Source organism: Lemur catta, chromosome 1, assembly GCF_020740605.2.
Source record: "Lemur catta isolate mLemCat1 chromosome 1, mLemCat1.pri, whole genome shotgun sequence".
NCBI lineage: Eukaryota > Metazoa > Chordata > Mammalia > Primates > Lemuridae > Lemur > Lemur catta.
Window position 1 is genome coordinate 45,968,714 of NC_059128.1, and position 14,443 is coordinate 45,983,156.

The following is a 14,443-nucleotide window of genomic DNA, read 5'->3' on the forward strand; positions in this document are numbered from 1 at the left end:
TCAAGTCCAGCTAGTAACTATTTAAGAATGCATCTTTATGTACTTGCATATTTGAGGTTGAGAACACTTTAAATATTTTCGTTTAGAGCTCTCTTAAAGATTTGCGGTTCTTGTTAAAAGGACTTTATTGCATAGTAGCACTCTGTATAATTTAGTTTCCAAAGCCATAAGGACATAAAATAATGATTGCTCACTCTCTTTCAATCTCAAAGTGGAAACATTACAGGAACATTCTGAAGACTTTCAGAACGTGGCTCTATGGTGTAAACTGACCATCAGGTCTGAATTTTATCACCTTCAACAACGCAGTCAACACAGACTAGATTACCATGTCTTTAAATGCCCCACTCCGAAAGGCATTCTTTATGAGAAACATCCCAGAAATTAAGAGCATTTACAAAAACTTTCAAGGCAAAAATAGAGTGTCAAAAATAAATAATTGTTAGACTTCTCCAAATTTAAATAATTGATGATAACAACGCAGTTCATATAAAACAATGGAAAACCTGTGTAGCAGATCCCTCATGACTGGCTTAGTGCCCTCCTGGCAATAATAAGTGAGTTCCCCCTTTATTAGTTCATGTAAGAGCTGGTTGTTTAAAGGAGCCTGGCATCACCTCCTCTCTCTCTTGCTCCTTCTCTCACCATGTGACACGCCTGTTTCCCCTTCACTTTTTGCTTTGATTGGAAGCTCCCTAAGCCTTCACCGGAACCACATGCTGGTGGGATGCTTCTTGTAAAGTCTGCAGAACCGTGAGCCAAATAAACCTCTTTTCTTTATAAATTACCCTTAGGTATTTTCTTTATAGCGATGCAAATGGCCTAATACATAGGGCAGTGAGAAGAAATTACTTCATGGCAGGCTTTTCACAAGATTTCCTCTCAGCAATATTTTTTTACAATAAACAGGAAGACCTTATAATGTATATTGGAATGCTTTTTAGTAGAGAGATGGGGAAAGCGTAAAGCAATATTGTTCAATAATTTGTGTCAGAAAATGGGTGAAAACAAAATGTTTCACTAAAATTACAGGCCCATCTAGGGAATTACTCTAATAGAAATCTGGCCCAGATTCTAAATTAAACTCCGATTAACAGATCTGCCGGGTAGGAGCACAAATTGAAATATATCTTGGGCAAGAAAACATAGTGTAAGAAAAGGCCTGCAAGTCTTCCCTGAATTAAAGTGATTTTTGTTATTCTTATGAATTTGATCACTTATTTCTTATTAAACCAGTGACAAAAATATATCCCATCTATCCCAGTATATTGGTTAGTATTGTATACTGGAATTTATTCTTCATGTCTTTTGTCACATAAAGATACCATGTTGCCAGATGTATAATAAATGTTATATCCCAGGATAACATTTCCTCATATTTACACATAAACTTTCTAACCATCTTAGGTCATACTATCCAATAAAAATCCCTATGTTAAATACAGAAGTCACTGAACTTGTTAGTATGAAAAAAAAAGAATGTTTAAAGAAAGTCTAATGTGCTAGACAAAATTAGAATTATATTTGAGCTAAGCCTTAACACAGGAGTCTGTGATTACACAATATGGTCCTCTGAAATGCTGGGATTGGTGTGGAAGATTGAAAAAGAGGCCTAACATCTAAAGCATCTGATAAAATATGAACTTGCAAATTCATATTCTCAACAAGTTCATAAGTATGCTGACAGAATCAACCTCTTTAACAAACTGGGATAACATTTGACATAGTTATGTATATTAAATTGAATTAGCATTGTTCAATTTCCTACTATAACAAGGAAGCATCTCCAGGGAGATTTTAAGAGTATCAACAATTGGGAGGGGGAGAGAAGAGAAAGAATATTATCTCCTTTTCAAAAATCTTCAGTGGGAGAAAAAATAGCCCCTAAACAAATAAGAAATTGAAAACAGAAGAAAAAAGCCAAGATTTTTTATAAATCACTGCACTACCACAACACATGATAATTTGAATTTCCAAGTAGTATCACCAGAGATTATATACAACCTAGCATAAGCAAAATTAGAAGAGCCACAAACTTAATTTTATAACAATTCTCACTCTCAAGTTTACACTCAACTAACTACTAAATACCTTAGCCTGAATACAATACTATTTAAAATCTGAAGACCTCAAAATGAAGAAATAAATTCTTATTGTCATTTCAAGTGTATCAATATATTTTCACACTGTAGGCCAAGCCTCAACAATAACCCCAACTAATGTTAAGAAACCGGATATGTGATAGATAATTCACTTTGAAATGCTCAGCAAACCAAAATATTTAAAATACCTCATTTGTTATTTATTTTCCTATCAGAGAATAACAAATGTAATTCATTTCTCAACTAATACTTACACAGCCATAAAGCGATTTGACCAGTAGCCAATTTACCATTTAATAAAAGTCTATTGTTTCACAAAATTAGTTCTATGAATTAAATAATGTGCTATTCTCTTTATTTATGAAAAATATTTATATTGTGGATCACTACAATCATGGTATACTAGGAAGTGAACTCTTTCAAAACTACACCTTGATGAAGTTCTTCTCGTTATTTATACCATCTGACCAAAAACAGACATGTGGGCAAGTACACACATCCATTATTTAGCCATCCTGTAGATGCTATGCAGATGCCCTGGTCATATTGTTTTCAAAACAGCTTCAATGTTGCTATAGTGTCCTAATGAGGGATAAAATGTTCCTCTTTATAATACAAATCTGAAATCTGTGCACATCTTAATAAGGATACAAAGAATGATATCTGAAACATACCTTCCACTAAATCTCTTGGTCTAACTCTCCTTATTTAAAAAAAAAAAATCTATCTTCATATATTTATTAAATACAGACTTTAATTTAATGCTATGTTGACAGCACTGAACAGTGGTTATGGAGAGTTCATGAGAAGTTGAAGGCTTGACTCTTGTCTTTAAAAATCTTAAATTCTAACAAGAGAAATAAGAATTATATACATAAAATGATCATCTTGGCAAATGTACAGAAATAATGACAACATGAATAAAACCATTACAATTTACTGAGTGTTTGCCATGGAACACTTAACTGAGAATATATTTTTTTTGCATTTTCTCATTTAATTCTCAAAAATATATGGTGAAGCAGATTCTACTTTACAGATGAAGAAAACTTAAGTTGTAGAAAATTAAATAATTTCCCAGATATGACAAAACTCAATAACAGTCCTGTCTTGAAAGATGATGCTGGGAAATACTACTGCCCTAAAGACGTTATGGATCAAAGCAGGGAAAACAGCCTACAGCTGTAGGGACATACGGAGAAGATTCAAGAGATGATTTAGCTATGTACAGAAGTGTCATTAATTTTTAAAGAAACTCAAATACTGGCCACAGGAATTAGATTGAATCACATGGGAAATGGAGATCAAACATACAAGTTTGAAAGAAGGAATATGATGAAAAAGTGGGTTTAAAATACTATCTTGGTAAGTATATGGAACTAGATGATAGTTTTGAAAGGTTAAATGAAGTTATGGAAGCCAAAGGACATTATGAGAAGGGAATGAGATGGAGCCAAATAATTACCATGGAAATGGACTGCTTGAAGGTGCAGACCCCGGGAGGTGGGGGGGGAGGGGATGGAGGTATGACTACATGCTGAGTGCCAGGCGCACTGTCTGGAGAATGAGAACGGATGCGCTTGGGACTCTGACTCGGGGGGATGGGCGGGACATGGACAATGTATATGACCTAAACTTATGTACCCCCATGATGAGCTGAAATAAAAAAAAAAAAAAAATCTAAGGAATATTAGATGTAACTCAGAAGGACTTGCTGCCTGGTTAAACATGGAGATTTATAGTACATTTCTGGAAAGCAAATAATAAAAACAACAACAATAATAACAAAAATAATTTATGGGATTTTTACAGAATAAGCATAATGCCAATTGGATCAACTCCAAAAGGTAGAATTAGGATGAGCTAAGGTCAATAGCTGAGGAGATAATTCAGGCTCACTACAGAAAAGAACTATCAAACAGAACTTTGAAATAGGAAATGGGAAGTTGTTGTTTAATAGGTATAGAGTTGCAGTTTTACAAGATGAAAAATTTCTGGAAATTGATTTTATGACAATATGAATATACTTAACACTACTGAACTGTACACTTAAAATAATTAAGATGGCAAATTTTATGTTATATATATTTATCATGATTTTAAAAAAGCACTTAAAATGGATTCTACCATGTTGTAAGGTAGTAACCTCTCATTTTTGTAAGTACTCTGGTAGGGAACACAATATGGCATTCATGTTATGGAGGGGAACTACCACATTAAATGGAAGATTGAATCAGAGACCTTGGAAGACCCTTTCCAACTTTAAGAGTTTGGATTTTATCATTGACTTTCTCTTCTGGAGAGTCTACATTTGTTTTATCAAATTCTCTGAGAAGTAAGTGACCAAAGAAGATTGGCAACTTTGGATAAACAAATTCTCCAAAGAGGCAATGATTCAATCCAGTAAAAATATTGAATGTATATCACGGTGGTCCCCAATCTTTTTGGCACCAGGGATTGGTTTCATGGAAGACAATTTCTCCATGGACCCTGGGGCTGGGAGTGTGGAGAGTGGAAGATGGTTTCAGAATGATTCAAGTGCATTACATTTATTGTGCAGTCAAACCTCTCTGCTGATGATAATCTGTATTTGCAGCTGCTCCCCAGCATTAGCTTCACCACCTCAGCTCCACCTCAGATCATCAGGCATTAGATGCTTGTAAGGAGCACACAACCTAGATCCCTTGCATGTGCAGTTTACAGTAGGGTTTGCACTACTATAATCTAATTGAGAATTTAATATTCCACTGATCTGACAGTAGGCAGAGCGTATATGGTGATGCGAGCCATGGGGAGCGGCTAAATACAGCGGCTAAATACAGCGGTAAATACAGATGAAGCCTCAGTTGCCCACAGCTCACCTTCTGTTGTGTGGCCCAGTTCCTAACAGGCCATGGACCAGTATTGGTCTACTGCTCAGGGGTCGGGGACTACAGGCATATTGTATCATTTTTCTAGAGGTATCATAACAAAATATCCCAAACTGCGTGACTTGAACAACAGAAATTTATTGCCTCACAGTTCTGGAGGCTACACATCCAAAATGAAGGTGTTGGCAGGGCTATGGTCCCTCTGAAACTTGTAGGGAATCATTCCTTGCCTCTTCCTAGCTTCGGGTGGCTTGCTGGCAGTCTTTTGGCAGTCCTTGGCTTACAGCTGCATAACTCCAATCTCTGTCTTTGTCATCACTTGGTGTTCCCTTTGTGTCTCTATGTCTTCACATGGTTGTCTTTTTATAAGGTCAACAGTCATACTGGATTAGGGGCCCATCTACTCATCTTAACTAATTGTATTTGCAATGGCCCTATTTTCAAATAAGGTCACATTCTGAGGTACTGTGGGTTAGGACTCCAATATATATTTTTGGGAGATACAATTTAACTCATAACCTGTATATATAAGATATTGTTCAGACTAAAATGATCACTAGATAATGTCCCCATAATAAATGACAGTTTTGTCTTATTCTACACTGAAGCCTTAGTACCTGACCCAAAGTGGCAATTAAGAAATATTTGTCAAATAAATGAAAAATTAAATGGGACTTGTGGGCTCAGGTCAAAATCATAAAGTTAGCATGTCCTTTGGAAATCTAACATAGCCCCAACAAGAAGTTTCAGAACTAATTTAGTCTATGAATCACGAGCATCTCTCATTTTTTATCCAACTGTGAGACCTTGGACCTACCACAGATAACAATTTTAAGATCTTGAGCATTGTCTTAATACCACTTTCTATGGAAACATAAGATGAGCTCTAATGAATTTTGGGACAATAGCACATTTAAGCAGTGAAGAGTTCAGATGACACCACACAGCTCCCCAAGATGTGATTGAAAATTTCAAAGAAAAACTATAGCAGGATAGCCTGACAGCTACTGTGTAAATAAAGCACCATGAGGTCATTGCAAACAAGAGAGGTTAAAGAAAGGCTTTCTATGAGCCATTGATTAACATTTTTAAGCAACTTGGTGCAATTGTGGAAAACAGTGATAGACAAAGCAAGATGACATCCAACTATAAAGGAAATTCCTTAGCCACAGCTCAGAACAAACTGCAACAAGATACTCAAATCGCAGCTACCAGAAAGAAGCAAATGACAAATGTCAGCCGTATGTAGTATACAGAAAACAGTTCTACATCATCTTTTCAGCCTCATCTATGCACAGAAATACTACTGCTACCTTTAGTAGACTGTCTGGAAAAGAATAATAACATGCTCTGAAAAATATTCCTCAGACATTTCGACAATGTACAAATCTTAAAGATTTTTATTTCCAGGATATGCCTAACAAATTGTGGGCATTCACTCAATCTAAGAGAAGTTGATAATCCACTTTCTCAAAATAAGATTTATGCTCTGTATAAGTTTTATATCTACATTTAATTCAAATAAAATTAAACATGACAGAAAAAAAATCATATGCACTCAACCATCAAGGTGGAGTGGAATAGAAGAATGTAAGCTGGTATTTCAACAATAGTCAAGAGCTGCCCATCATACCAACCTCGCTGCCTGGCCTGGCACAGAGGATCTTGATCCTCTTCTTTAGAAAGGAGGGACAGCAGGAGGCTGGTCAGTGCCTCACTCTTGTTATGTGCAGAGCTCAAGAGAGTGTCCTGGATTTGTCCGTTGTAAATCACCCCTCAAAGAAAATCCCTATCCTCCTCTGGATGTTTTGAAAAGACACTCCATTCCTCATATTCGCCAAGGAAGGACTTTGAGATATCTAGCCCACTTCCACATAAAGCACATTTGCTAGGCACAGAAATATTCTAGGATTAACTGTATAATATGTGTATGACCATAATCATTTGCAAACACTTGTGCAGGACATGTCCACATTTAAAACATTTTGAGATTCCAAAAGAAATAAATGTCAGTTTAAATTACAAACAGCAGTGAGATAACCTAAAAGTTAAGCATGTCCTCATATCATTTTCTTCATTATATCAAATCATCAATTAAGTCATTGAAATTGTTTATGATAGAGACATGTTGGTTTAGTGTTACTTGTTATAATAAGAATGGATTTCAACTAAACTTGTAAGATAGTACTTTACACAATTAAACTGAGCACAAGATCACATGCAAATAACAATTACTGACTAGTAATTAAAATAAATGCCCAGTGCAATTACTCTAATCAAAATCAAGGTACATAATTCTTTTTTTTATCATTTTGTATTGGGGTATAATTGACATATTGACCAAAAAATGATACATACTTAGTGTGTACCATCTGAAAGATTTTGATATATTGATGCATCCATAAAAATATCACTATAATCAAAATAATGAACATATCCTTCACCCTTAAATGTTTCCTCATATTCCTTTGTTATCCTTCCCTCTTGTTTCTGCCTCCTGTCTTCCCCAGGCAAACACTGATTTGCTTTCCACCATAATAGATTAGTTTACATTTCCTAGAATTTTATATAAAAGAAATCACACGGTATATACTTTTTTTTAGTCTAGCTTCCTTCCTTCAGCATAATTATTTTCCATATCATCTATTGCATTGTATGTAACAATCATATTTATTTATTTATTTATTTATTCATTCATTTTTTGTTTGTTTGGGATAGGGTCTCCCTCTGTCATCCAGGCCAGAATGCAGTGATGCAATCAATCATAGCTCACTGCAGCCTTGAACTCCTAGACTCAAGCCATCTTCCCACTTCAGGTTCCCGTGTGGCTGAACTACAAGTGTATACCACCATGCCCAGCTAATTCTTATTTTTTTTTGTAGAAATAATGTTTTATTATGTAGCCCAGGCTGCTCTTGAATTCCTAGTCTCAAGCAATCCTCCTACCTTAGCCTCCCAAATTGCTGGGATTACAGGTGTGGGCCATTGTACCTGACCTCATTCCTCTTGTATTCCTGAGTAGCATTCTAAGAATAATTATACCACATTTTATCCATCCCACTGTTGGTGGATATTTGGATTGCTTCCAGTTTTTGATTTTACAAATAAAGCTGTTGTGAACAACTATGTACAAGTATTTGTATAGATGTAGACATATGCTTTCTTTTCTCTTGGGTAAATACCTAGAGTAGAATGATTGGATCACATGTAGGTATATTTTTAAATTCTTAAGAAACCGCCAAACTCTTTTCCAAATTGTTTGTACCATTTTACGTCCCCTGTAGCAGTGTGTGAAAGTCCAGTTCCTCTACATCCTCACCAAGACTTGATATGGGCAATGTTTTTAATTTCAGCAATTCTAATAAGTGTTTAATGATATTCATTGTGGTCTAATTTGCATCTACCTAATGACTAATGATCCTGAGTATATTTTCATGTGCCTATTTCCCATTGTATAGCTTCTTATGTGAAGGGTATATTCAAATTTTTGCCCATTTTATATTGGGTTTTTGTTTGCCTGTTATTGAGTTTTGAGACTTCTTCATGTATTTTGGAACAAATTCTTTACCAGCCATATGAATATTTGCAAATATTTTCTCCCAATCTGTGCTTGCTTTTTCATTTCTTTAACAATATAATTCAACGAGCAGAAGTTTTTAATTTTATTAAGTCCAACCTACCTATTTGTTCCTTTATGGATCATGATTTTAGTGTCATATCTAAGAAATATGTGCCTAATTCAAGTTGGAAAAGGTTTAGTCCTATGATTTCATAGTTTTAGGTTTACATTTAGATGTATCATTTCTTTTTTGCATTCAGATTTGCAATTTCTTAGCACCGTTTGTTGAAAATACTAACCTTTCTCCTCTAAATCACCTTTGCACCTTTGTCAAAAATCAATTTTCTCTTCTCTCGTTACTTTCTGTGTTAAGCAAAGAAAAAGAAATTACAAAAAATAATAAAAGAGAAATCAATTTTCTCTCCAGTATTCTCTTTTGTTGAATTTTCTGGAAGAGTCCAAGTAGCATTGGTATTATTTTTCCCTTAACTGTGCAGCAGAATTCACCAGTGAAGCCACCTAGGCCTAGAGTTTTCTTTGTAAAATGGTTTTTAACTACAAATTCAATTCCTTTAATGGAGCTATTTGGATCATCTATTTCTTTTTGAGTGAACTTTGGTAGTTTGTGCCTTTGAAAGACATCTAAGCTATCAAATTATTCACAAAAATGTGTTCATAATCCTTATTATCCTTTTAAAATCTATTGAATCTGTAGTTATATTTTTCCTTATATTGGTATTGGTACTTTGTATCTTCTCTATTATCTTTCTAATCAGTTCTGCTAGAGATTTATCAATTTTATAGATTTTTCTCAAAGAAGAAACATTTGATTTGTTTTATTGTGTTTCTGTTTCCCATCTTACTGATTGTTGCTGATATTATTTCCTTTCTTCTACAATAGCAGAAGATTGCCCTTCTTCTAGTTTCTTAAAATAGAAGCTGAAGTCAGTCATTGATTTAAAACCTTTCTTTTCTTCTAAAGATGTTTGATATTATGCATTTCTCTGTAATCATTATTTACTGATATCTCACAATTTTGATATATTTGTTTTTTAATTCTCATTAAGCTCAACATACTTTCTAATTTCCCTTTCCCTTCATATTTGACCCATGAATTATTTAGAAGTATACTACTTAGGTGACTTGTTTGTGGCCCATAACATGGTCTATCTTAGTAAATGTTTCATGTACACTTGAAAGAATGAGTATTCTGCTGTTCTAAGGGGATGTGTTTTAAAAAATGTCAATCATATACATTTAGTTGTGAGTTTGACTCCACATCCTTACTGATGTTTCTTTGATTGTTCTATCAATTATTGAATGGTGTTGAAGTCTCTCAATTTGTCTATCTTACCTTTCAGTTCTCTCCGTTTTTCCTTCAGGTTTTCACTATTCTACTATTGGGTACATGACTGTTTAGGATTGTGTGTCCTCTTGAATAAATAACCCTTTGTTATGGGAAAACAATAGCCTTTATTTCTACTAATATTCTTTGTTCTGAAACCTAATTTTTCTGGTAAAAGTATAGCTACTTTCTTTCCATTAGTATTAGCATGGTATATATTTTCCCATCTCTCTCTCTCTATCTCTCTTTTTTTTGCATGGATGTTAACATTTTACTGTTCCTTTGAGACTTTCTTTTGCATATATGATCATATTTTCTTACAAAATAAGTCTCAAATTATGTACTTGCCCTTTCAGATAAGATGTTTAAAGTTAAAAATACACAGTTTTGTTTCCTATTTTGTTTACTAAATATTATTTGATCTATCCTTTTACTTTTAACCTACTTGTGTTTTTACTTTTAATCTATTTGAATCATCAACTGAGTTTTTATAATAATGCCTTGTAATTTAAAGACTTTATTTGAGGTTAGTTGTAAAAATAAGATTTAACTTAAAAGTCACAAATAGTACTTTACACACCTTTGTTTAGCAGAAGCTCACATGCAAATAATAATTGCCGATAACTGATTAAAATAAATACCCACAGTGAATAGTCACATCAAAATCAAGGAATATAATTCTCATGAAGTTATTTTAAAACAGAGCTGATCAGTCTAAATATCTTTAAAATATTTCTTATTGAATATTGATATTTATTAAATTACTTGGTAAGTTAGATCCATCAGTCTTGTTTAAGAAGGAAGTGAATAGGCAGGCTGATATTCATATACAAAGTAAGACAGTAAAGTATGCATGTTGTAAGGTTGAATAAGGAATAGGCAAGTGAATCTAATATCATATATAATTATATATGTTATTTCCTATCATTGCTTGCACATATATATATATTTAAAATCTTAAGAATTCATCAGTCATTATCGCTATTAGTAGCAGTTTAAATCAGCATCTTTATTCTGGAATCTAACAGATGCATCTGTTTGATCCAGAAATTTCACTTTTAGGGTTATATTTTAAGATAATTACAGGGGATGTGTGCAAATATTTTTCAATGATGAAATTCTTCAAAACAGCATTTTTAACAGATAAATTAGAAATAAATTAAATCTCCAAAAGTAGGTAATTGCCTAAAGAAAGTATACTATAGCCACACAGTGGAATACTATGCATCTTATAAACTAATGAATATTTAATGTCTTAGGAAAGTATTAAGAACATATTAACTGAATATAAATTATATTACAAACAGCATACAAAATCATTTTGTTTTTAAAAATATATATAGTAATGAAAGCTCCAAAATATATAAGATTACCAAAAAAAAAGAAATAGGTTCACTAACATGTTAAAAGTGGGTACTATTTGGGTGATGCACACACCTATAGTTGTGATCCACACATTACAAAAGTGATCCATGTAACCAAAAACATTTGTAACCCCTTAATATTTTGAAATAAGAAAATAATTAATAATAAAAAAATTTAAAAGTGGTTAGCTTGGTATTTGTATTTTAGATGCTTTGTGTATATATATTTTTAATTTCCAAATTTTTTACAATGACTATGTATTTATTTTATAAGTATATTCTAGTTGTGAAAAAGTATCATTCACAATAAAAGAAATACAAGACTTTCAATTTCATTGATCAAAAATTTATTGAGAAATGATTTGCATCATGAGTTATGCATATGTACAAAAAATGGCCCCTAGTTTTAAGACACTCAATAGAAATCAACCCTGAAAGACTATGCTTCAGGAGAAACAAATATATATTTTAAACAAAGCTAAAAGAGTAAAAACTAAAATCAAACTCCCATTGTGGTTAATTCACATAAGGCTGCACCCAGCTGCTTTGGAAATATAAAAGATAGTTCACCCATTAATTGCTAATTCAAAAAGCAAATCTTGTACTTCTAATCTCTTGCTAGTTTTTGCCAAGTGGTATATTAAACATGAGTATCACAATAGCCATCACCCATCCTGGTTTTTCAAATGCAATGCACTGAATATTATAGCCTATAGGATTTTAAAATCTGAAAAGCGAAAGTTTAAACATGGATGTGTGTTTGTATGCATGGGGGGAGGGAGAAATAGGAGTTTTCATACTTGCTATGACTAAGGAATTTTGTGAAGTATTGCTGGGATTACAAATATGTCAGATAATGACCAAAAATCCAATAAATTTTAAATCAAGAAGAAATGATAAAGTTTTATACAATATAAATTATAAGTCAGATACTGCAAGCTGTAGTACATAGCAATAAGTTATGAGTCCCAAAACTTTAGGTTCAGAAACAAATAGAGTTCTGTAGGTATTCCTAGAAACAATAAATATTCTGGTTTGGGTTGATCTAGAAAGGTTTCCTGGTTGAAGTGTCATCTGAGCTGCAACTGCAATAAACATCCACTCTCTATAAAGTCAACAGAAACCCTACATAACAAAGGAATGTTAAGTAATACAGATATATATTCCTATAGAGGAAACACACAGTGTCCACTGCCCTAAACGACCTCCTAGACACCCAAATAACAGAATTTTTCCACACATGACCTTTGAACTCTGACAAAGACTCTCTCCTTGACCAAATCTTAGGCTCCTCTGAGCTTTCTTCTCCTTTTACACCTTAACCTTGACCTCGGTTCTGTCTTAGAAAACCAGTCTAGTGGATAAACAAGAACATAAACTTTATATTAGTAAGTAGGGGTAGGTAGGGTCTAATATGTTGAAAGCTATTTCAAACTTTTGCACTTTGTTTCTTTTAGTCTATTTCCAAAGTCTTGGATAAAATATATTTTCAATAATTGAATGTAAATATCTGTCTAATAATCTTGAAGTGATTCTTAAAAGGTAGACTAGTTATCCAAACTCTCCACTTATTTTTTAAATCAAATTGAACAGTTTCATTTGTGGTTTTAGGATTGTTTAGACATATTCATATATCTCCTAAAATGTTTTAAAAATTTAAAGATTATGTAAATACTTTTCTTCTAATGTATGTTTTTTCCTTTCCTTGCCTTTAGTCATTATAAAGGGATTATCTCTGCATAACATGTCTGATCTTTTGGATATTTTCTTTCAATATTGATTTCTGTGAATTATAATGAGGTTGGCTAACAAGTTCACAAGATTTTAACTACCACATATGCTCTTCATGATGAACCAAAAATAAAAATCTGTATTCTCTGCCCCAGGCATCATCAGTGATGTTTTAAAATAAATTCTAATTACATAATTTCTGGGTTAGTCCTAAGGTAAGAGTGTGAAAGGATTTAGAACAGCAGTCCCCAATCTTTTTGGCACCAGGGATGGATTTCATGGAAGGCAATTTTCCACAGATCGGGAAGTGGGGGGATGGATGGTTTTGGGGTGATTCAAGCACATTACATGTATTGTGCAGTCAAACCTCTCTGCTAATGATAACCTGCATTTGCAGCCACTCCCCAGTGCCAGCAACACCGCCTCAGCTCCACCTCAGATCATCAGGCATTAGATTCTCATAAGGAGCTTGCAACCTACATCCTGCCCAAGAGCAGTTTATAGTAGGGTTCACTCTCCTCTGAGAATCTAATGCTACCCTGATCTGACAGGAGGCGGAGCTTATGCAGTGATGCAAGAGAGTGGTGGGGAGCAGCTGTAAATAGAGAGGAAGTTTTGCTGCTAGCCTGCTGCTCACCTCCTGCTGTGCAGCCCGGTTCCGGACTGGTACTGGTCCACAGCCGAGGGGTTGGGAACCGCAGGTTTAGAACACAATGTCTTTGCCAAGAAGCATTAGGAGCATGGGTATGGCAGTATTTATCATAGTTTAGCCTCAAATATGGAGACTTTCAAATGCCCCTGTCACACACTACCAGAGCTCAGGTATTTAACAGGAAGTTAGTGCCATCCCAAAAGTACAAATACAATTTTCCCATGGGAGGAAAATCAAGGAAGATGTAAGAGGTGCCTAATTAAGAGAGATTATAGTTGATCTAAACTGTGAATAGGTTTGAGGATCCTGGGAGTCCTTGAAAGTTTGGGAAGGTTGTGGGACATAGTGGATAAAAGCCTAGACTGAAGTCAGACAGCACTGGGGTTGATTTTCAACTTATTCTGTCATTTACTGTGGGACTTTGGAAAGTTACTCACTGTTTATTAAACTGCTTTTGCCTATGTAAAATGGATGTGGTAATATCTACTACATAGGACTTCTGACAGGATTTATTAAAATAATACATAAAAGCACATATTACAACATTTCACACAAATGTTAAATGCTATAATATGATGATGTTGATAATGAGACAATCATGTTTTTTGGCCAGGCTGGGGTCCAGGCAACCAAAGACCTAGTCTACAAAATACTAAAACAGGAAGCCTGATTTTTGGTATCCATTTGTCTATTGGCTATTTAACCTCAGCTTTATTTTTCATTGAACTTAATCAAAGTAGATTCTATATTGAAAATGCATCCCAAATAAGATTACTGGGGTTTTTTTTTTTTTTTTTACCTATCAGTCACCTAAAAGTAG